This window comes from Apus apus, chromosome 4 (assembly GCF_020740795.1).
Source record: "Apus apus isolate bApuApu2 chromosome 4, bApuApu2.pri.cur, whole genome shotgun sequence".
In the NCBI taxonomy this organism is placed as follows: Eukaryota; Metazoa; Chordata; class Aves; order Apodiformes; family Apodidae; genus Apus; species Apus apus.
In genome coordinates, this window is record NC_067285.1 from 64,191,317 (window position 1) to 64,214,948 (window position 23,632).

The 23,632-nt window shown below is 39.7% G+C and overlaps 1 protein-coding gene across 2 annotated transcripts in view; it reads left to right on the forward strand.

Annotated features, from left to right (window-relative positions):
* The window catches only part of PPP3CA (protein phosphatase 3 catalytic subunit alpha), a 187,944-nt gene that overhangs the window by 105,905 nt on the left and 58,407 nt on the right, over positions 1–23,632 (forward strand). The window lies entirely within an intron of this gene.

Sequence of the window (23,632 nt, forward strand, 5' to 3'; positions counted from 1 at the left end):
GGAGCCTGTCCTGAGACACAGCAGCAGCATGCAAACAGGAGACCACCTTGCAGGGTGTTTGGAAGATATATGTGGCTTTTGTCACATATGGACTTGTGCCAGCTGAACTTCGGCCATCCTAATGAACCTTTAGCTGATTAGCAACCAACTGGATGCAGGCATATTGAGTCTTTCGGTAGAAGCTTTGCCCTACTGCAAAGTGGGTGCTGTCAGAGCACCTTTGAGACCTTGCCAGTCTTCAAGGTACAATCAGTGATTTTCATGTGGTTTCTGTCAGAACTGAGGTAAAGTATTTTTTGGGAGCATGTATGCATATAACTTATGGAAGGCATAAAAGTAAAAAGAGGAACTTATTATTGTGCTTCAGTGTAGCTGTTGTGATTTGCAGGAATTAATACATGCTGCTGAAGTTTTCCTGAGGCTTGCTTTGGTTTTTTATTTTTTTGTCCTGAGTGTATGGTACTTAGTCTGCAGTACCATAGTCAGTAAAGCTTTTTATTGAGCCAAAGCTGTGATGACAGTAGCATGCCATTTTCAGAGAAAAAAGGGCAACTTGGCGGTCAGTAATTAGAAGGCTTGTGGCTGCCAGTTGTTATGCTCCTGAGATATTACAGATGTACAGTGTTTCTTGAAGAAATGGGAGGAGAGCTTTTCTAAGGGCTTGAAAGACAAAATTTTAGGGATTTCCAAGTTGTTTAGAGCATCCAGTGAAAAATACTTTCTCTTAAATGATACTCACCAGGAACATGTTATCACAGACCGGTTGAGGTTGGAAGGGAGCTCCGAAGGTTATCTGGTCCAATGCCCCTGCTTAAGCAGGTCCACTGAGAGCCAGTTGCTCCCTTGTAGGGAAAATATGTTCCCTGATTTTTTGGAGGGAATGTCCTGTGTTTCAGTTTGTCCATTGCCTTTTGTCCCCTCCCTGGGCACCACTGAGAAGAGCCTTCTCTTCTCCAGGCTCTCCTGGAGAGTTACAGCTCTCCTAGCATTTTCTCAAAGGAGAAATGCTCAGCCCTTTAATGATTTTTGCAAGCATTTGTTGGACTCTCTCCAGGATGTCCATGTTTCTCTTGTACTGAGGAGCCCAGAACTGGACCCAGCACTCCAAGTGTGGCCTCACCAGTGCTGAGTAGAGGGGAAGGATGACCTCCTTTACCAGGAAACCATTAGCCTTCATTGCAGCAAGGACGCATTGCTGGTCTATGACAGCCTCTGTGAGAGTGATTGAATCCTCTACCATTTTATAAATTGTTTATTTGGTTGTAATTTGCATCATGATGTGTAGTTGTTCTTTCATGTGGCTGTATTCGTGCTCGTGGAGCTATGGCTGTAACTTGAGGCACAGCGTTTGATTAGTAAATATGTGGCAGTTCTGCAGGCAGTGTGGTATTGACTGCTGCAGGCCTGACCTGCCGGACCAAACAGCATGTCTGGAAGAAAGCTGAATGAAGCCAAGTTACGCACAGCCACACAACCATGGGCACAGTCATCTGTGTAGCGTTGTGTTGTGTGACTGGGAGAGCTGTGGTACCTGAGGGGACTAAGATAGAAGGCAAACCTGTCTCGTAATCCTCTTGAAAGCAACTTACACATCTGCAATTCTATCTTCTGTTCCCTACTGTACAATTAAAGCTTGCTGTGCATAGAGATTTTTTCATGGTGACACTGGGTACTAGAGGTTAACCACCTTTGTGGCTTGTAAATAGCTGTGTAAATTACAGGTTTCTTACCTAGAGTTTCAGAATTGATGCAATGCTACCTCTTACAGGTTTTATCCTGATGATAAGTCTTTTTTGAGGTATGTGTTGAGGGGAGAATAACCCAGTAATTTTGCCCTGACTACTTGATTGTACTGTCTGCTTTCAGTGAACACGTTTGGGTGATCTGATTTTTCTTTTGTTGTTTGGATGCAGTTGGCATCTCACCCAAGGACAGGATGCTGAGGGCAATGTTGGCCACAGAATGCAGTTAGGGAGGAAAGGTGCCATCAGGTTAGTCCATTACAAAGCTCGCTACAGCATTCCTGCTAAGTATGAAATGATTTCCCTTTCAACATGTAGTGTGGGAGATGCAAGGAGGTTGATAAGAAAGAAGTGTGGAGCCAGGCAAGCAAAAGTGAGCAGGTGTAGTGGCAAAATTGTCCCCTGCTTTCTCTCCAGATGCAAATGCAGCTGCTGGTCTGAATGTGCAGATATTGGAGACGGGAGATGGTTTGGAGGAAGGGCAACAGCAATAGAAGAGGCTGCTAGGTCACATCCAAAGCTGGAACTTAACAGTGGGGATATCAATTCTGGGAGAATATCACAGAATACCACAATTTAGTATAAAACTCTCTTTGTTATCTTGCAGCCAGTTTGTTCTAGGGCTGACTGGCTGTGTGGTAGCTTGGGTTTAGGCTGGGCATCTAGGTAATCTGGTTATCATTGAGGTCACCAGGCTTGTGATTCTCACCAGAACTCTCTCAATCTTGTAGTGCTAAGATGAGGTGGCCTGAGCACTGCTGAAGGAACTGCTTCTTTCCAGAAGGTGTGGAGGTTGATCAGGAGACAAACTGTATATAATATTTTAATTAATTTTCTTGGCATAAGAGAGTGGGCATGTGTTAATAAGTTTTGCTGAGGACACTCTGTGGGAGGCACTGTCAAATAGAGTAGGACTGGAAAAGAGGGAAGAACTGGAACATATTAAAGGTTCCAGTAGTAGAAATAGGATGAAATCCTTGATTTTTTATGTGAAACAAAGAGTTTCTGTTGTGAGCAGGTTATCCATCAGCTTGTCTGAAGGAGAAAGTTCTGGGATGGTTCCAAGTCTGAAAAAGACCAATTTTGTCACGGCTGAAAAGGCATTTCTAATAAGCACAGAGAAGTGTTGAGCTGATTTTTGTCAGCGTGTGGTTCAGAGGCCTGGTGAAACTTGTCTGTAGCAATGCATGTATTGCATGAGAGTTGGAGAAAAGAATCCTCATCTTTAGACCAAAAATTATCTGGAATGATTCCACTAGAACTAGTAAGAACAAGAATGAAATTGCTTAAAATGGAACTGTTTTTTGTTGGGGTTTGTTTGTTTGTTTGTTTTTTAAGGATTCATAACCAGAATTATTAAGATATGAGGACTGTGGGCTTTAATCCTCTTCATTCCTATATTGCAGTGCTTTTAAAATTCATAAATTAGTGTTTCTGTGTATGTTTAACATGATGTCTTGACTGATTAAAGGTGGGTATTTTTTTTATTTTAAAATATTTAATATATATATGTGCTTGTGGCTCAAGCTGGTAAAGCTGTAGGAAAAAATGTATGAATTCTGATGAGGGGCATAGCACATTGTCTGAACTGAACTGCTCTCAGTGCATGAATGAACTCTTTCTGTGAACCTTCACTGGAAGGTTTTTAGGTTTTTTCCATCTGAGGGCTTCAGAAAACAACCTTAGGGCAGAAGTAGCCACGTGTCGGTATTTTTATTAACCCCTGAGCCAGAATTTCTGTTGATGGTTTCTTTTAAGATTTCATATTGTAAATTGAAGTGTATGCAGATTACAGAATCACAGAATCATCCTGGTTGGAAAGGACTTTGAAGATCATGAAAAATAAAAGATTATGAAAAATAAAATTAAGAGTTCATTTTTGAAGTAGCTTTAAAATAGTTTTAGAGTAGAGTGAGGAAAGGACTTATTGAAGAACAACAACAAATCTTGAAAGTAAAGAAAATTTGCTTCAGTATCTTGAAAATTTAGAAGCACAAGTCTGTTTTTATAAACACTTCCAGCTGTAGGTGATGGTACTTCTGCCTGATTTCCAGGGGTTCACTGGACACAAAGCAGAATTAATAAGAAAACCAGAAGAGTCAAAGAATTATCTGTTTCATTAAATAGTACTTCTTTTTCAAAACACTTCTGCCAGAGATCTGTCACTACCCTTAATCTCTGCAGTGCAGCAATGGTACAAGTGACAGAGATATTCACTTAGGGCACCTGGGATAACTTTACCCACAGAGTCATCTTTAGGCTTTGTTATCTCATTCCAATTTCACTTGTGTAGTAGGAACTAGGGAGCCCCTGCTAATGCTGTTAGAATTACAGCTTAGACAAGGTACACATCTGTGCTTGTCAGTGCAACCCAGACACTTTACAGCTGGCTCTTCATTATGTTTGTCTCATTATATGAGCTCCTGTCTTGAAACCCTGGGTTATGATTTTGTTGAATTACTGATCATGTAGTTCAGCACATCAAGTTGCCAGAGTCTGTGCTTGAGTTCATCACATGCTGAATGTTTTCTTGTGTTGTTCTGTTTCCTTTGAGAGTGCGTTAGCCTCGTGTATCTTAAATTGGTATGCAGAGTTGATGGGTATTTAACAGGAATCCAGCTCCTGAAAGAGATTGTTATGGTGATGCAGTTGGAGCCCCTCTGTGCCTCGTGCTGCATGCCCTGGGAAAACCCCTGGGGAAGGTCAGCGGCTCTGTTTGAATCCTGGTGTGAGAGAGGGAGAGTGCAAGGCTTCATCATGGAGCCCTATCTTAAATCAGGAGAAAACCAGAACATTGCTCTTTGAAAGTGTCTACAGTCCATCCCTTGCACTGCATGTGGCAAGATTCCTGGGGAGAAAGGTGATACTGTGGTCTCTTATTGAAGGTGGTGATAACACATGTGAAAACAGGGCTGAATTCTTGTACTGAATACTTGACTTTGCCACCTTAAAGTGTTCTTTCAACTCTTTTGCCATGCCTACAATTTAGCATTGTTGTTTGGGTTTAAGTAGGCAAGCACAGATTTATTTTTATTTTATTTCAATAAGATGAAAAAAGTTCATGAAGTTCTAGACGTGAACTTTAAATGGAATGAGAAAAGTTAATATTAAAAGATGAGGTCAATTGCATTATTTTTATTTACTTGTATCTTTTGGCATTATATATCCAGTGATGGAATAGTAGTGCATTGTCAGCAGAGAAGGAGAGCAGTGTGAACATCGAAAGTCACCAATATTTGGCACCTGCAGCATGGCTGAGCAGGCCAAATAACTGGAATGGGCACTCTGCAAATTGAGCACATGGATAGTAGTGCTGGCAGCCAAACCTCTATCCCTCTTCTGAGTATTGAGTATGCTGGGAGGAGGAGGCTGGGCTGGGGGGACAGGAGACTGTTGGGAATGTCCGTCTGTTCTCTCTGCAGATGAGGTTACAAGCCTGTGATTTCTTGGCAGGAGAAATGTGGGTAAATAAATAAAAAGGTTCTGTGACTAGTAGCAACAACTTGTGCCAGAAGAGGAGGCTATCAACTTGAGATCTTAAAAAAAAAGAATATTTTATTTTTTTAAAAAATGTCTCTCCTGTGGATCATTCAACATCCTTGTGAAATGATTTTTGCTTTTTTCCATTAAGATCTTTTAACAAACCAATAGTTCAATTCAAACCAATAATGTCATGCTTTGGATCTGCTAATGCACTTGTTCTTACAAGCCACTCTTCATGTGTGTGGGAAATGCAGTGCTATTAACATAACCTCCTGCTGAGGTTCTGTAAATCCTCCTTGCTGTTACGTGTTGGAGGACTGAATTGCAGGGAGCTGATTTGAAGGAGATACAGATTCATTTCTGCGTAAGTGTGCTGTGCTCTTTTTTATTAAATTTCATTTTAGCACCAGGTGTCTTTTGTGAACCTGAAAAGTGCAGAGTTGTCATAGCTGGAAAGGTAGTCAGCTTTCTGCAACCTGTGCAGTAGTATGTGTGGAGTAAATGAGTGTTCCAGTAGCTAATTTTTGAGTGCAATAAAATGGAAAATACAGGACAAATTCCATTATAAGGTTCCTTCTAATTAACAGTAATTACTTTTAATTAAGTGTAGTAAGAAGATGGACACTGGTGTTGCTGAAGCTTTTTCATTAGTTTTATGAGGTTTCTCAAGTCATTGCATGTTTCTAGAATCTGAAAGTTAATGAAAACATTTAAGTTATTTTCTTTTCTTGTAACTCTCAGCATCACAAGATCACAAATACTTCTCTTTTTACACTATTATTAGGGAAGAAGAAATGTTTGGTACTTAAATGTCTCATGTTGCTTATGGGGACCTGCCTAGTCATGTCTCACGGAGTCATGAGGTAACATGCTGTCTTTTGTGACCTGTTATTGAATCTTCTAACTTTGTTTTGGAAAGTCAGCATAGCCTACCCAGCCCTCTTTGTGAGTCCATCCAGGGTGAAGACATGGGTTAAGTCTTAGAAGTGAACAAGGAGTTGCTGAAATTTCTTTACTTTTCTAGGGATTTATAGTTAGGGAATATCATCAGATGAGAAACAGCTCTTCTTATTTACAGCTCCCTTATTTCTTTAATGTAGGATAAGTTAGTTTTATATATAATAATTTGTGTTGTGAATCTCTTTAGGCTTTGGCATGACCCTGATGATGGACAAAGGTCAATATCTGTTGCATCTGATGTCTTAGTAATTTCCTTTCCTGAGGAGTACATAAGGAATACTCTTGAAGAATAAACTCTGCTGCAGCATACCATACAGTTATTTTACTTGTGTGTAAGTGCAAAGAAAGGAATGCCTCCAGAAATATGTGGAGGCATTTAATTATCAGATTCATTTGTTATTATTATTTCATTTGCTGTTAAGGAAAACAGAAAGAAAAAAAAAAAAAGCCAAAACCCTCCTGGGGAACCAAAAGCTTTTTAGATGTGTTTTGTGGTTGATGTTTCATACTTGTTAACTCCAGTATTTGGTTTCAAAACCCTTTTAATAGAGATGCTAATGGATTCTTCATCTTACAGAATGTGTGATAAGAGATTTTTGGGTGAGAGCAACATGCGCTGCAAAGGGCAACATACCCTTCAGTAACTCTGCCCAGATTTCCATAAAGCTGATGTTTCTGGGGTAGTATTTCATGAGAGAGGGGGGAATGATTCTTCTCCAGGCGTTGCTTATATGTTTGTTTGGTCCTTGTCAGTTTACTGGCAGTCTGCCTTGACCACGTGCTTAAACTTGTGTTTGTTCTTTAAAAGGTAAACTACGGGTAGGAATGAAACCAAAACATCCTCCCTCACCAAACACACCAGCTAGATGCTTCCCTCAGCATGGCTTTCCTCACCTGCCATGCCAAGTGAAAGCTTGTGCCTGAAAACCTTTTTTTATTCCTACCTGGGTTTGCAGTGATCTGCTGTAGAAAAAACAGAAGTAATTTGCAAAAGAGATTAGCATGGACATCTGCATTATCTTGATTCAGAGCCTGGAGTTTCATGTGGGGTAATTTACCTTGTTTGTCAGGGACTTACCCTATTCCTGCAGGTCAACTGCTGTTAATCTTTAATATGGCTTGGATGTCCATCCGTGGACTAGAGCATCTGAGGCACAATGGCCAGGCAAAAGAGATTTGAGGAGGAGTTTACTTCCTATGAAATCTTCATTTATTTGTACATTCTTCTAGTTCGTCTTCTGGGACCAGGAGTTTCAGTCATCTGCGGTGTAATTGCTACTACTCTAAGTAAAATAATGTTGCTGTTCTGAGTTAGTTTATTTTGCTACACAGTAGATTTTATTTTGAGCTGTGGACTTCTGTTCTCTAAACAAAAGTTGATTTAAGTGACTATAGGCTTGGATTTGATAGATTTATTTTTTTTTCTCTTCATTTTGTTCTCATCAGCTGTCACCCTGCCAAAGGTGAACCCTTGAGATGAACAAATGAGGTGAAGGATAGAGACCTAATGACACTGTTGGAAATAGGTTGTACTCTGGATGTTTTCCATAATTCTTGTTCATGGTCCGGCAGCTTGGAAATTTGTTTTGTTTAGATTTTGTGATTTCTGTTTTATGTTGTTTCTTTGCAACTGGAAATGCTATAAATTCACTTCAAATATTGTGTCTGGCTATCAGATGCGCTCCCATGCCTGTAGGATTAACATCAGACAGACCCTCTCTATACCTAATACAGCAGGAATTGTTTCCTCTGAAGATGCAAAGAAGCAGAATTAGGTTTGAATGGAAAAATCAGATAAAGGTGAATTGAGAAGGAACAAGAAATAACTAGTGTGAGTTTTTGAGGTGAGGGTTGAGTGTATTGTGTTGTAGGCTGTAAAACTGCTTAATTCAGTGACTAATTCAACTGTTGCTACTCAGCGTAGCATGATGCCTGCCCCTGCATTCTACTGACACAGTCCTTAAAAATTAATTTGAAGTGCTGGCAGCAGATCTAACCTTACTTTATTATAGAATATCCACCTAATGTTAGACAGCTGTGCTGTGTTGTGAGTACCATGCATTGAGAAACTAACAGCACAAAATCTTTCTAGAGAAGTCTTTTAATTTTTTTCATAACATAAAAAAAAAAAAAAAAAAAAGGAGGATGACCTGGCTCCATGTGAGCTGGTGCAGTGCCATCCTGAATGTGTCACCTGTGGTGCTAGCTTCCTAGAAGCAGGCCACAGTGTAAGTTCAGTGAAGGTGGGGATGATGCCTTCATGGAGATGAGGCTTTTGTGCTGCCTCTTAGACAGGACACCTGATTCATACCAAATTGAAGTCTGAGTGGGTGAAAATTGGAGGTCCCTAACAGAGTTTAAAGGCTTGGAGGGATGATTAAACTTTAATGATGTTTTTCAGCCTCATAAGCTTTTTCATGTTATGAAGCTGCTATTTTCCACTGTTTTCCTAATGGTTTTAAATGTAAACAATGGCATGCTTCTCTTTTGTTTTCTGTTGAAATAAACTACTCTCTAATAACATGAAGATAGCGATGAGGGAGAATTTTCTTTATCTGGGATGCACAATCTGTGTATGAGTCACAGTTACAAGTAGCATTAGACTGATGGTTCCAGAGGGTGTATTTTTGGAAAAAAATGCATTGAACTAAGCATGAAATTTGATTCTAACTTTGAATATACTCTGATTTTGTTTACTCATTTCAGAATGGCAGATTTGTTTCTGCCTTACACCATTTAAAAAATAATGCATGGTAGTTGGTTGTTAAATGAGGGCTGTTGTCTTAGAATTCTCTTCAGGAAATTTTTTTTTTTTTTTTTCTTTTTTCACATCTGCACTTCATTTATGCTTGGCCTGTCACTTAAGCATTGGTCTGTTCCTGCCTTGAACTAAGAATTAATCTGGGTGTCCCAGGCTTTGATGCAGTCCAAGTTTCAGGCCAAGAGGGAGCCTTGAAAGCTGTGATCCCTTCTTTCCCTTCTTCTGTAGCTCTGCCATCTTTGTACTGATGTATTGAAAAACAGAGTGAAAGCACAAGTGAAAGAGCAAAATAAAATTAAAAAATAAGACAGCTTCAAAGCTACTTATTTAGAGCAATTTTAACAGTGTGCCTGGACTTTATTTCAGAAGTGTATCCATAATTTTGCATTATCTTTTTTTTTTCCTTCGTGTTGCTCTTTCTGTGATTTCTCACAAAGTCTGCATCTGCCACATTTAACCCCTCTCTGTCTCCATTCCTGAACAATCAGGTCTACAACAGAAAACTAAACTGTGTGATTGAATCAATACATCTTCCCTTTATTTGTGTTTAGGCAGCCCTTTTCCTCCTGTAATTACCTAAGTAGCAGAAGGAAACCTTTTTGCTTGCTTTATTTTATATGTGTTTTGTTCAAGATACAGCCTTGGAAGAAAAAAATAGTCTTTTTTTATTATTATTATTATTCTGAATGCAGAAAATTACCATTCTGTGTGCAGAATGATCACTTTATTTGTGACAGAAGTTTGGGGGATAGGTAAAGTGACCACCTCCAGCCCACAGCTTCACATTCACAAGCCATGGTCCTCATGGAAGACTTCAACCACCCTGACGTCTGTTGGAAGACCAACTCTGCTAAACGCAAACAATCCAGGAGGTTCCTAGAGTATAAGGATGGTAACTTCCTTTTCCAAGGAATCGAGGAACCAACAAGGAGAGATGCTATGCTGGACCTTATTCTCACTGACGAGGAAGGACTGGTGAGGATGTTAAGCTCAAGGGCAGCCTTGGTTGTAGTGACCATGAAATGGCGGAGTTCGAGATCCTTAGGGCAGCAAGGAGGGCTCACAGCAAGCTTACTACCCTTGACTTCAGGAGGGCAGATTTCAGCCTCTTCAGGGATCTGCTCAAGAGAGTGTCTTGGGATAACATCCTGGAGGGTAGAGGGGCCCACAAAAGCTGGCTGATGTTTAAGGATCACCTTCTCCAGGCCCAAGAGCGTTGCATCCCAACTAAGAGGAAGTCAAGCAGAAACTTCAAGAGGCCGGCACAGATGAGCAAGCAGCTCCTAGAAAAGCTCACACGTAACAAGGAAGCATACAGGGGGTGGAAGCTAGGGCAGGTATCCTGGGAGGATTATAGAGAGGTTGTCTGAGCAGCTAGAGATCAGGTTAGGAGAGCCAAATCCCTGCTAGAATTCGATCTTGCCAGGGATGTTAAGAACAATAAGAAAAGCTTCTTTAGGTATGCTGGGGAGAAAAGGACATCCTGGAGAGTGTAGGCCCTCTCCTAAAGGAAACGGGCAAGGTAGCAACACAGGATATTGAGAAGGCTGAGGTCCTCAGTGAGTTCTTGCTTCAGTCTTCTCTGGCAACTGCTCCAACCTCAACACAAAGGCCACAGAAGGTGGCAGCAGGGACTGGGGGAATGAATTACACCCCACCCTAGGTGTAGAGCAGGTTCGTGACCATCTAAAAAACCTGAAGGTGCATAAAATCTATGGGACCTGATGGGATTCACCCACGGGTCCTGAGGGAGCTGGTGGATGAAATTGCTAAGCCTCTGTTTATCATATTTGAGAGGTCATGGCAGCCTGATGAGGTTCCTGCTGATTGGAAAAAAGAGAACACAGCCTGTGTTTTTAAAAAGGGGAAAAAGGAAGACCCAGGGAACTACAGGCTGGTTGGTTTCACCTCTGTGCCTGGCAAGGTCATGGAACAGATCCTCCTGGAAAGTCTGCTAAGGCACATGGAAAGTAAATAAGTGATTGGTGACAGCCAACATGGCTTCACTAAGGGCAAGTGATGCCTGACCAATCTGGTGGCCTTTTACAACAAGGCTACAGAGATGGTGGATGGTGGCAGAGCAACTGATGTCATCTACCTGGATTTGTGCAAGGCATTTCACACTGTCCCACATGACATCCTGGTCTCCAAACTGACAAGGCATGGATTTGACAGATGGACAGATGGCAGATAAGAGATTGGCTGGATGGCCACACCCAGAGAGTTCTGGTCAATGGTTCAATGTCCAAATGGAGGCAGGTGATGAGTGGTGTCCCTCAGGGGTCAGTATTGGGACCAGTGCTGTTTAACATCTTTGTTGGAGACATGGACAGTGAGATTGAGTGTATCCTCAGCAAATTTGCTGATGATACCATGCTGCGTGCTGTGGTTGACACCCTAGAGGGAAGGAACACCATCCAGAGGAACCTTGATAGGCTGGAGAGGTGGGCCAGTGCCAAACTCATGAAGTTCAACAAGGCCAAGTGCAAGGTCCTGCACCTGAGTTGGCACAACCCCAGACACAAATACAGGCTGGGGGAAGAATGGCTGGAGAGCAGTCCTGAGGAGAAGGACTTGAGGGTGGTAGTAGATGAGAAGCTCGACATGAGTCTCCAGTGTGTGCTGGCAGCCCAGAGAGCCAACTGCATCCTGGGCTGCATCAAAAGAAGTGTGGCCAGCAGGGCCAGGGAGGTGACTCTGCCCCTCTGCTCTGGTGAGACCCCTCCTGGAATACTGTGCACAGTTCTGGTGCCCTCAGCACAAGAAAGATATGAACCTGTTGGAGAGGGCCTGGAGCACCTCTGCTATGAAGGCAGGCTGAGAGAGTTGGGGCTGTTCAGCCTAGAGAAGAGAAGGCTCCAGGGAGACCTTATAGTGGCCTTCCAGTAGCTGAAGTGGGGCTACAGGAAAGCTGGGGAGGGGCTTTTCATCAGAGAAGATAGTGATAGGACAAGGGGTCATGGTTTTAAACTGAGAGAGGGGAGATTTAGGTTAGGAACTGGAATGGGTTGCCCAGGGAGTTTGTTGATGCCCCATCCCTGGAGGTTTTTAAGGCCAGGTTGGACAAGGTTTTGTGCAATCTGATCTAGTGGTAGGGTTCCCTGCTCATGGCAGGGGGGTTGGAACTTGATGATCTTTTAGGTCCCTTCCAACCTTAATGATTCTGTGATTCTATGATAAGGTGCTCCTCTTGCACCTTGCACTTTCCTCTCTTCTCCCTTCACTTACACAATTTCTCTGGTTTGAGGAATGTATCCTTCAGCAATTCCAAAATGTGAATTTTCAGTTTCTAGAAGCCTACTGAATTAAAATGCATTTTGAAAACCAAGATGCACTCTCATGTGGAATAACTTTCTGGTTTTCACAAATACTGACAAAATTACTTCATGCTGGTTAGCAACTCAAAAAACTGCATCAGCCTGTAATGATTATTAGAATACTGTACAGAAGAAAGATGAAAAACTCAAGTGAGGCTACAGGGAATAGAAATGGCCTTTTAAGTTAACAATAAACTTTTTTACTGTTGCAATTTACAACAGAGAAATATTTCCTCATTTCCCAGCAAACTAAAGTAGCAAAAGAGGCTGGCGCTAATTGTTCTATTAAATTCCTTTATTCAACAGAAAAGCAGAGTTTTGCAGCCTACCACTTACTTGCATTGTCACTAATGGAGTTTTAAATGTTGCAGTCTGTTTCCTGCTGTAGTAACGATTTGTATCTTTCTGACTAATGAGCCTAGATCATTAGAGCATCCATGTTCAAGGGCTGTCTTCGAAAGCAAAGCAGTCCTGCAGTCCACTGAGAAGTTACCTTAAATGCTGTTTCTTTACCCTTTAACTTAAAAAGCAACTTCGCAGGAATACTGTTCTTGTAGGCGGCTAATAAAAACCTCTGATAGAGACAGAACCTGAATCTGAGAAAGCATTTTGTCTAGTCAGGTATCAATTCATCCCACAGATCAATAATAGAAATAATCTACAGAAAGAAGACAGGGTTAGTCCAGCTCTGAATGACTGTATCTTGTAATACCTGTTCAAGGATGTGAAACTCTCTAGATGTTTCACAACATCATCCTCTATGCCTGAAAGGACACCACGATTAAAGAAAGACAAGTAAGATAATCACGTTAACTAACCTTGAATACCAAATTCACGACCCAGAAAACAAGCAGGAAGTGTTTATTGGAGTACTTTTTCTTCTTTTGCAAATATTTCTAGGGCTGTTTTTTTTTCCTGGAGAGACAATAGTCTGTAAATGAGATCTATGTGAGTCATTTTTTAAGTGGATAAAGACTTTATTGTGAAGGGACTGCTGAATACTAATAAGTTTCTTGGGTATAAATTGCCCACCAATTTCTTTAAATGGAAAAAAATATGTTCTGTAGTTGACATAATTTTATATAAGATAGTTGTTTATATTCAGTTATATACTAGCCAGCCAAGGAACAATCCTAAGACAAGGAGTACAGTGAATAATAATGGTTGATCCAATCCAAATCACAGCTGATTCTTATTATTTGCCTATGCTACTGATGGCTCACTAAGAACATTCAAGTTAAACAGGTTTTTTTTAGCATATATATGAATACCTGTACTAGAACTTTATTGTAACAAATTTTATAGGGGAGAAAAAAGTGAAAACTGCTTACTTTACTTCTGCATTACTTCAGCCTGGTGCAGCAACCTTGCTAGACTGCAGAAGTCTGTTGTAGCTTTGTTTTTTTAATTGCCTCATTACTGCTGTGTGTTAGTCAGGGTAGATCAACAAGAGGGGCTCAAAGAAAGTCCTGAGTCCTGCCCTGCTGAAGGTCAGGACTGAAAGCTGCTCTTTGCTCAGCCTGGGAGGGACAGCACTCTTCCTACTTTTAAAGAGGATTTTCTACACCCCACCCAGACCCCGAGATCCCCTGTGGGTGTGTATACTTAATTTGTCAGTCCTTGATGGAATAAATTACAGTAATGGGGTCCACAGTAAGATTCTAATCCCCACTTATCTAATTGTAATTGTTAAAACAGCTCCTGCCTTTTAGATCTGTGGTCCAGTTTCAGTGAGTCTTTTAAATGAGCTGAACAGGTGGTTGAAGTGAACTTTTATAATGTATTTAGTTCTTAAAATGGTCTGTTAGACTTTTAACAGTTCTTGAACAAAGGACTAACATCTATGAAAGGTGACTTTGTCTCTTCTTAGTAATAGTTGTAGAGATGAATTTCACTTTCAGCAGTCATGGTAAGATGCTATTCCAGAAACCTATCCTTATCCTCCCTATCAGTATTTTTATACCTAACTGTCTTTTTGTTATATAGCTTTTTACTTCCTTTGTTGGAAAACCCCAAATATTTCCTCAGTCTACTTGCATTCTTTTGAGTGAAGAGAAATAAGATTTTTGGATTACATTCTAGAATTGGTTGTTTTATGAGACTGCATGAAAAAGGAGAAAAGTGGGTTGGCAGCCCATTCTTTTTGAGTAGTGTTTTTTCACAGTTTTCTACTTCTTATGATGTATAGATATCCTTGCTTCTCTTGGAGACTGAAAAGACAGACCCACAATTCCTTTATTTTGTGGGTGATGATCTTCTGAAACCTGATTACCTTACTTGTATGTTTTCTCAAGATAAGATCCTATCTGCACTGACTCATATTTTTAGTCATGATGATTTGTCTTGCTTTTTTATAAGAAGCCTCTATTGATGTGGGGTGTTTTTCTTTAGTCAGGGTCACATGCTTTTCAGCTTTCTAACAGGCTATTTACAGGATACAGACCTTTGTCAGCTGAAGGTCATTAATGAATTTTCTCTATAAAGTTCAGTAATTGAAATATTTTTATTTGAAATATATACAACAAAATAACATAAAGTTTTCAATGAAAGCATGGGTTTTAAAAATTTTAGAGTACATGAAAACTTTTGGGTGTAATAAATACAGGGTTATGATCCAGAAGGTATTTTTTTATTACTTGGCCAGATATAGGAGGCTAAAAAAGAGACTGCCAAGCAATTTCTGCAGTTTCAGTAAAGCACAGGCAAGCTTTAACAAACATATGAATATATTAGAATTTTAGTATTTTTATGTACCTATAAGGTTTCTGCCTTGCATTCACTTCAAATAACCCTGCTGTTGGAATCCAGAGGGAGCAGCAAGCAGCCTGAAAAGTCACTGAAGTGCAAATAGTGTGTGTTTTATCTGAGCACACATTTTTCACTTGACAGTAACAAATCCATCAGAGAACAGTTTCCCTTGACTTGCTGGACTGCTGAGAACCAAGTTTCACCCATCACTCGTACTAACCAATAGAAAGGAGCAGCAGCAATCTGTGCTTTGTAAAGGAATCTATAACAAGGGCAAAAAATTTTGTCATACAATCAAGGCAGCATGTTCTTGGGAATGAGATCTCCTGTTTGCATGCAAGGAACAAAACAGCCAGCAATATGCATGAAAGCAATAATATAAATTCCCTCATGAAGATGTGGACCTGTTGGAGCGTGTCCAGAAGAGGGCAGTGGAAATGATCAGAGGGCTGAAGCAGCTCTCTTAGGAAGACAGGAAGAGGGAGCTGGAGTTGTTCAGCCTGGAGAAGACTCTGGGGAGACCTTACAGCAACCTTCCAATACCTGAAAGGAGCCTATTAGAAGGCTGGGGAAGAGCTGTTCACAAGGGCATGTAACAGTAGGACAAGGGGTAATGGTTTTAAGCTAGGAAAGGGTAGATTTAGGTTGGGTTAGACATTAGGAAGAAGTTCTTTAAGGTGAGGGTGCTGGATCACTGGAATGGCTTGTGTAGAGAGGTGGTGGAGATTCCATCCCTGGAGACATTCAAGGTCAGGCTTGATGGGGCTCTGAGCAGTCTCTTCTAGTCAGAGATGTCCCTGCTTAATGTAGGGAGGTTGGACTAGATGACCTTTAGAGCTCTCTTCCAACCCAAGACACCCTACATGGGTTGGAACCTCACAGCCTGTAAAAGGTGGTAGAAAGTGGCATTATTCTCTGAAATTTGGTATTAATGAGGAGATGAATAATACTCTAAGTAGAGAGTTTCAAGTAAAATAAATACTCTATCACTGTGAGAATTTCCAAGTGGTTCCTTTTGCCAAATAATTTTTCTCTGTAAATGTTTTTGTGATCCTTGTCTTCTACAGCTGTGAGCTGAATTCAAAGCTGCAGAAAACACATGCTAAAGAAATAGAGAGATGAGAAAAATAAATGCAATTGTTTTAATAGAATGAAAAGGACATTTATTTTTTTTTTACTATTTTTTTCTTCTTTTTTCTTCAAGACAAAAGTAAGCTGTGGCTGGATTTGAGGTTAGTGTTGTAGTAGTTGTAGCTGGAAAGAACATTTTCTGGAATGTATTAAAATAATGTATTTTATCTTAGCCAAAAGTAGACAATGTTCTTTCTGAAAAATGAGTCATTTTGCAGAGCTAGAGAGTTAAAGACTAAAGTTCTTCTGAAAGAAAGACTCAGCTTCTTCAGTCACTGCATGAACATAGTGTTTTGTTAAAAAAATATCACCAGTACCCAACTTGCATGGAATACAGCCAAGGCAATGGTCATTTTTAGTGGCCCATTAAAGCGTTATTTTGCTGTATGCTCTGACAGGACAGTGTTGCATATAATATTCAAAGGAGTATGTGCATTGTGGCCTAAAGTAATGATCATAGATCTGGTTACCTCAGTGTGTTGTGGAAGTACAGCTGATACTAGCCCAGTAAGGTTCTGAACAATAAGCATCCTCTGCTAAAATATAGATTGGCCTTTTTGCACTGGAAATAATAATAATTTAGCAGTACTCTGCCCCTTAAACCCCTTAGACTTAGAGAGCTGGAGTTTTATGCTTGTATCTCTAGTGGTTCACCCACCAGCCTCTGAAGAATAGCAAGCACAAGGCTCGTAGTTTCAGAAGTGATTTCAATTATTAAAAAAAAACAACTGACAAATGTGAAAAGAGAAAAAGACTTTTTTCTTGTCTGTATTTTTTTTTTTCTGCCACCTCATCATCAAAACTAACAGATGTAAGAGATTGGACTTTCTACCTGAAGTATGTGGACTTAAAGTTTAGACTGTTTATACTGTCCCAATACTGATAGAAGAGTATGAGCTACGGTGTTAATATAGACAGGCGAAACTCAAGAGAGTTCAGTGGGTATTTGCTAGTATTTTGAGAATAGCCAAGAAACTTTACTTGCAACTCAAATAAAATACTGATTTACTTATTAAATAGATTTTCCTTGGTTAGTACGACTTTACAAAATGCAAATTTAGGAAGGAACTAATTTATCTGCTCCATAGCAGTTTGGAAATCCCTCTAACAGAAGGTCTGTAACCACAGAAGACAAGGTTGTGTTAACTGAGTGGAGCAAAACCAAACTCTTTGAAGTTCCCAGAAGTCAAAGCCTAAGTAAGCAGGAAGAAAATTGGCATTGCTTAGCAGCAAGTTGTCCCAAACACATTCTGTCTTGAGTATTACAACAGTAACCAGAGCAGTAGCATGCAAAGACAGAGTGTTAAAGAGAAGCGTAACCCATATCTTTAAAATCCCATCAGATACAAAGCTCCATTTCAGACTGGTACAGCAGTCTTCTGGTACAGCCATACAGGCATGGCTATTCTACTGTCAGTAACGCACACCTGCAGTGTTGTATTTTGGAAGAACCTGTATTGGAGGAGGTTTATGCAAATATTTGTCAGAAAATTTGCATAGTTTTACATAAAAGGATGGTAATTGTTTCTTCTGGTGTGTGACACTGTTAGGTCCTGCTGATGAAATTTGCTGCTTTTATGTTTAGTGTTGAAATTACTCTCTCAGGGAAGACCTGGTGTTTGAGGGAGTCAGATGCTGGTCTCATGTCTTGTATTTTCTCTTGAAAGCATCCTTATTCATGTTGTTGCTTTAAGAGGAAATGCATTGTATTTTCAGGTACTAACCTTTATTATACTAGCTGAATTTAAATGGATGCACATTATATTTAAAAACAAAATTTCATAAGGTCACAAACATTGTTTCATATTTAGAGTATGTATATGTCCAGGATTATGGTGTTCCATCGTCTTTGAAACGAGATAATTTGGGAAGTGCTGTGGAAGAAGTAGTCGTATTGCTTCCATCAGAATTAATGAACTCTGTAGCTAGATCCTCTGAACTTCCTGAAAATCTCATCCTTGCACTATAAAAAGCTAACCTGAGTTTATTTGATATCTATACCTATTACTCCTTATTAAAATCCTAAATCTGTAAGATTATTTTTATCATATGGAACTGTAGCTGGGGGTGTTTTCAGGCTGTATATATACTGCTTTCATTAATTGCATGTGTATATTTTTTTCAGCTGAGGCTGATTTAAGCAGTGGAGGCCTGTATCCATTAAGTGCAAAAAGTAAGATGGTGGAGATGCTTGGACAGAAATACTTACATGCTTATTTCACGTGTACTTAATTCATATATCAAATTTAACTGAATGCCGATGAAATCCTGTTTGGGTGACTGGTAAGACAAGGCATGAAACATTTATATACTTCCCCTTGTAAAGTTTGGTCTGTTATTATTAAAAATGTATCTGATAACTCTATATTAGAAACCTGAAAGAATGTATTATTTGAGATTATTGATACACTACAGACCAGAAGAGTGCTATAAAAGCCAATTCAGTGTATTAGATTTTTTCTGGTTTTAATATTTATTTTTTTTTACCTGATATTATCTTTGCAAGCTATTTTTTGATGGTGGCCTTTTCTTCTTGCCTCTGTTTCTGAATAGCAGTACTCCATTACTTACCAGAACAACTTACTGCATGTAATGTGGTTGGTGGCTGTTTGCTACCGACCTGTTCCTCCTCTCCTCTGACTGTTTTTTGGGTTTTTTCCCTCCTCAGCCAGCCACTGGGAATATGATTCTTGACATAGTGGGAGAGACTAGTTAATTTGCTTGAGGAGTATTGTGCAGGAGCTAGCCCAAATCTGGCTGGGTGTCACCCCTGATGCTACCCAGAGTCCTGGCTAAATTGCATGCACTTATTATATGCCTAATAGCAAATCATGCAAAGAAACATATTTAAGGCTATTCTGTTAATCAGTGTGACTTGTGTTCATTTTCATAGTTGTCATTAAGTGATAGTGGGTTTTTTCTGGAACTGGATGATTGTCAAGGTTCCTTCCAGCCCAAAACATTCTCTGATTCATGTTGATTTAGGATCACCATGTGAATTTATAAACATCTACTCAAGAACATGTTTAGGTATATGGTTTCAGCAGGAGGAAGTTAATGTGGTCAACTCCTCCTTGCACTGTCTTCTCTGACTAGTTATCATATGAGCTTTTACCAGGACATAAATTACCATGGAGAGCTTCCTCTTCAAAGCACTTCCTCAAAGGTTAATAAATTTTTACTGAGAATTAAATTTGTATAAGGCTTTGGTTATGAAATTTAGATTTTTTCAGTTTTAAAAAGTAAACTTACATGGCTTGAGCTAGAAATGGGAAACTTGGACATTATTTGTTTTCCTTAACCCACTACCCATACACTAGCACATGAACACCTGTAGTACGGAAAGGTTAGATTAAAATAATAGCTCAAGCCCATTAAAGACATGAGGTTAAAGCTCAGTAGGCCTTCACTGCTGGTTCTTTTTGCTCACGGCTGTGGATATCAACTGTTAAGCCCAGATGCTGAACTTCACAGAATTTCCTTGAAGCTAATCATGCTGGCTCATTCCACTCAGGATGCATGCAAGTATCTATGTCAATACTGCCAGTTGTGTATTAAGAGCCTAGGAATTTGAGAAATAGAATATTTATTTTCCCTTACCGTCTTTTTTCTAGCCAATCCAGGCAGAGTACTATAGATCCAAAGGTAATGAGCAAATGCATTTGTGTCAAGCAAATGTTTGTTTTCTACTGATATAACAAATTGTTGTGCTGAGGATGCTTTTTTGTCATAGAGTAATGCTTCTGATTCTTAGTAAAACAGCTAGTGGGGGTGCAGTGGAGCATGAAGCAGGTCTGCAGTGGGAAAGGATGGGAAAACTGCAACAACAATGTTATCCTTGGGTGAAAATGTCAAATATATGTTACAAGCCAACACGAATGTCTGGTTTTTGTAGTTAGGTTTTTAGATGCTAGACATTCCTTCACTGAAGCTCAATATATTAATGCTGCTACCCATAAAATCTTGTAAATTGTTGGGTGCTAGGAAGGTAATTGGATTGCTGTCTTTGAGGGTAATACTGCTCTAAAATTCTACAGTAAGAAGAGCAAACAAGGATAGTATCCACCAAACCTTTGTAAATACTGAGGGCTTCTTTGGGCTTTTGATGATTATTGGTATATCCATGTAATCCCAGTGTCTTTGTTTTAACTTTACTGAGGATGAAAATTGCACTGCTGAGAGAAATTGTAACTGTAAAGAAACCTGATCCTAAGAGTTGAATTAAATAATCAACAAAATTATCACATTAAATTGTGAAGGACTGGCTGTGTACTACTTCTAATGGCAAGTTCCTAACTCTGGAAAAACATTGTATAGCAAAAATCTAATGGAGGTCTCTTCAATCAAACTTGTGAGAAAGATATAACAGAGGAAATCTAATCATGGACTGGTATGTTATACAGACAGACAATATTATGGTCCAATCTAGGCAAAGAAAAATCTATTCCCAGAATAAAACACAACATTGAATTTCACACTTCTTTTTTCTGCAGAGCTGAGCATATTTGAACTTATCTTCTTCTAAATCCCTTTTCCCATTTTGCCTTGTTTCACCTTCCCTAAATTTAATTTGGAGCATCACATGTAAAGCCAGACTGGGCTGCTTCTTGTGGAGGACCTTCCTTCCTCATGGAAAGGGCTCTCTTCTTCTGGTGCATTGAATTGAATGGAGTGATATGAGGATATGTTTGTTCCCTCTCTGGCTATCCTTGTCTTCCTACAGACCATACTCATGACTTTATAAATTATTAAAGTTTCCCAGGCCTTTGTTTTTTACATCTGTAAAACTAGGGCAAAGAAAATTTCCCTATTGCTATAGCTAACCGTGATCTAAGAATATAATCTGGAAATCCTTACCCGTAAACTAATGAAGAACTTTCCCTTACAAGTAATCCTTCTGATGGTGTTATTTGTTAGATAGGTTGCTCCCTGACACTGAGGGTGCGTTAACAGGAGATAATGATGGCTCATTTGCTTTTCCATTTCCTATGGAGGATGCCCAGGGGCAGTGCTGACCTTGGAAGGTGACAGAAGAACGAGTTTCTTTGATGTGTATGGGGGTGAATGCTGTTTTACTCCCGTCTCCTTTTATCTTTCTTCCTGTGACCTGATTCAGCATCTTGTAGTATATGTGATGAGAGCACCTTTCCCTGTTGATCTTGGAAAAAATCTGTAAAATACTAACTAGCTCACTGTCCTGTTTCTACTACAAGTCTGCTATGTTGCTTTGACCTGGAATGGAAAGTTTTTATCTGGCATCTCACTGCTGTGGTACCCATTTACTCTCCTGAAAAATTCCAGATAGGTCAGGAGAGTGTAGGGAAGGGATTTTTCTCTGCCAGTGTAGGTTTTACAGTACTTGCTGAAAGCTGTTTCCTGAGACTCTCTTGCTTCTGGTATCTCTTATATATATGAAGGTGCTCCTCTGCTGGCCAGGCTTATATACATTTTATTTTGTTTTGAGACACTGCGAATAATTTTGTGATACAAAAAGTAATCCTGTGAAGCTATTTTTAAAAACTTTGTGCTGAAGATATTTTGGTAGCCTTAACATCTTGAAGGACTTGCTGCTGCATGTTTATTTTTGCTTCCTCCTTCACCATAGAACTTTAATGCCTGTTGTCCTGCAGGTCTTTTCTGATATCTTTACCCTTTCCTATTCTTTTTCACTCTACCTCTTCAAATCAAGTGTCATTAATTTGTTCTAGCCTTCAGGGGAGGGTGGGAGAAAATTAACTCCTGTTACAAGGAGTGAGCGTGGGTTGATCTTTACAGACACTAGCATTACAAGTGCTGGCAGAACAGAACACAGTGTAGTGTCCCCTGTATTGCACAAAGCACCTTTTCCCAAGATATTTCTGTTTTCCCCTTTTTCCACAATACAAAGAAGGAAATTCAGCAACAAAACAACATCGTCAAATGTGGCATTGATGGTCCATTTGTGGTTTCCTTTGTATATGGCTGATGATTTCTGGCCTTATCTTTGGTGAAGCAAGCCTCTATGAAAATATGTAATTGCAGTTTTTTGGTAATGCCAGTTCACTCTGGTGGTATACATTTGTCAGTTTGCATGCAAAGATTGAAGGGGAAAAGATAGGTGAAAGCCTATTATAGTTGTGCTAGATGATGAGATATGAATATGAATGAGATCATGCTTCTTTTGGAAATACAGAGCTGTGTTGTTAAATACACTTACAATAACAAACATGCATATGAAAGCCTATTACGTTGAGTCTAGTAGATGTTTTCTTAGGAAAAGTTACCTAGCAAGCTGCCTAATGATTCTGACTTCAGTTTGAATAAATCATGAAGAATGCAAGTTCTTTAAATATCTCACTTATAAACAGAACTGCATGACTATAAAACAATGTATGTAACTTAGTCACTGAGTTTGTCTTGAGTACAGCTTTAGTGAGCAGCTACAAATAAAAACTTCTGTAGTTTCTTCTTTTGTTTTGTACTTCCTCCTTGTTCTCTAAAAAGTGAGCTAGAAAAGTGCCCAATCTTTAACAATTAAAAAAAAAAAAAAAAAAACTAAAAAGGCATGGAACAAAAATTCTGGCTTTTTGAGCATTTCATGCTGCTGTGGCAATATATAATGTTCCTCAAACTCATACACTTGGAAACAAAGCTCATTCAAGATGAAAAATTATGTAATCAAATACATGTGACACTTGTGTGACTTTGTTCCTAAATCTTGAGGAAAGTGAGAGCCTTCTGGTTAATAGTTGAGCCCTTCAGGAGCAATGCAGTAGTTTTTCTTTAAGCTCCTGAGAATTTCATGCAAGTAGCTCTTGCAGGTGTTTCCCCTCATATTTATTGTTTGGCTAAGGAAGCCAAGCTGCAGAAGTTCATCTAGTTGTCTTTGCTTTTTGCCTTTGTGTGTCTACTGTTGCTTGTAAGTACTGCTTCCTCACTTGGCTTCTTCATTCAGCCTTTAGTAACTTTTCATTGCTCCAATCTGCTTTCCTGGATAAATGATTGGGTGATACTTCCCATTGGGGTTTGCAGCCTCTTTACCATCCTATCCTGTAGACCTGGACAAATGAGCATCCACGAGACAGCTCAGACAGGTGCAGGTCCCTTTGTGAGTAAGGCTTTGCAAGTACTGGGTGTCTCTGGAAAACAGTGAGCTCTTGGAAGCCTGTGCTAACTAGTGGTGTGGTAAGCACTTCCCCAATGCTGTACAAAGCAAACCCCTTTGGAACTTGCAGTCTGCGTTTTGCAGTGTAACTCATGAGGGTGTTTTTCTCCTTCAGATTTAACAGTATTGCATGCTGGTTTGCTGTAGCACAACCTCTTGGAGCTCAGTGCCAAGACATCCCTAGCTTTGAGAATGTAAAGAACAAGTTGTCAAGTGATTAATAATATTCCCTACACACTGTTAGTTTATTCTTTAAAAGGTGTATTTGCTTCATTATTGTTGTCATAACATGTATGAGTTTGCAGATGGGCTTCTGAAGCCGCTGATGGAGTGTTGTGTATCTGCT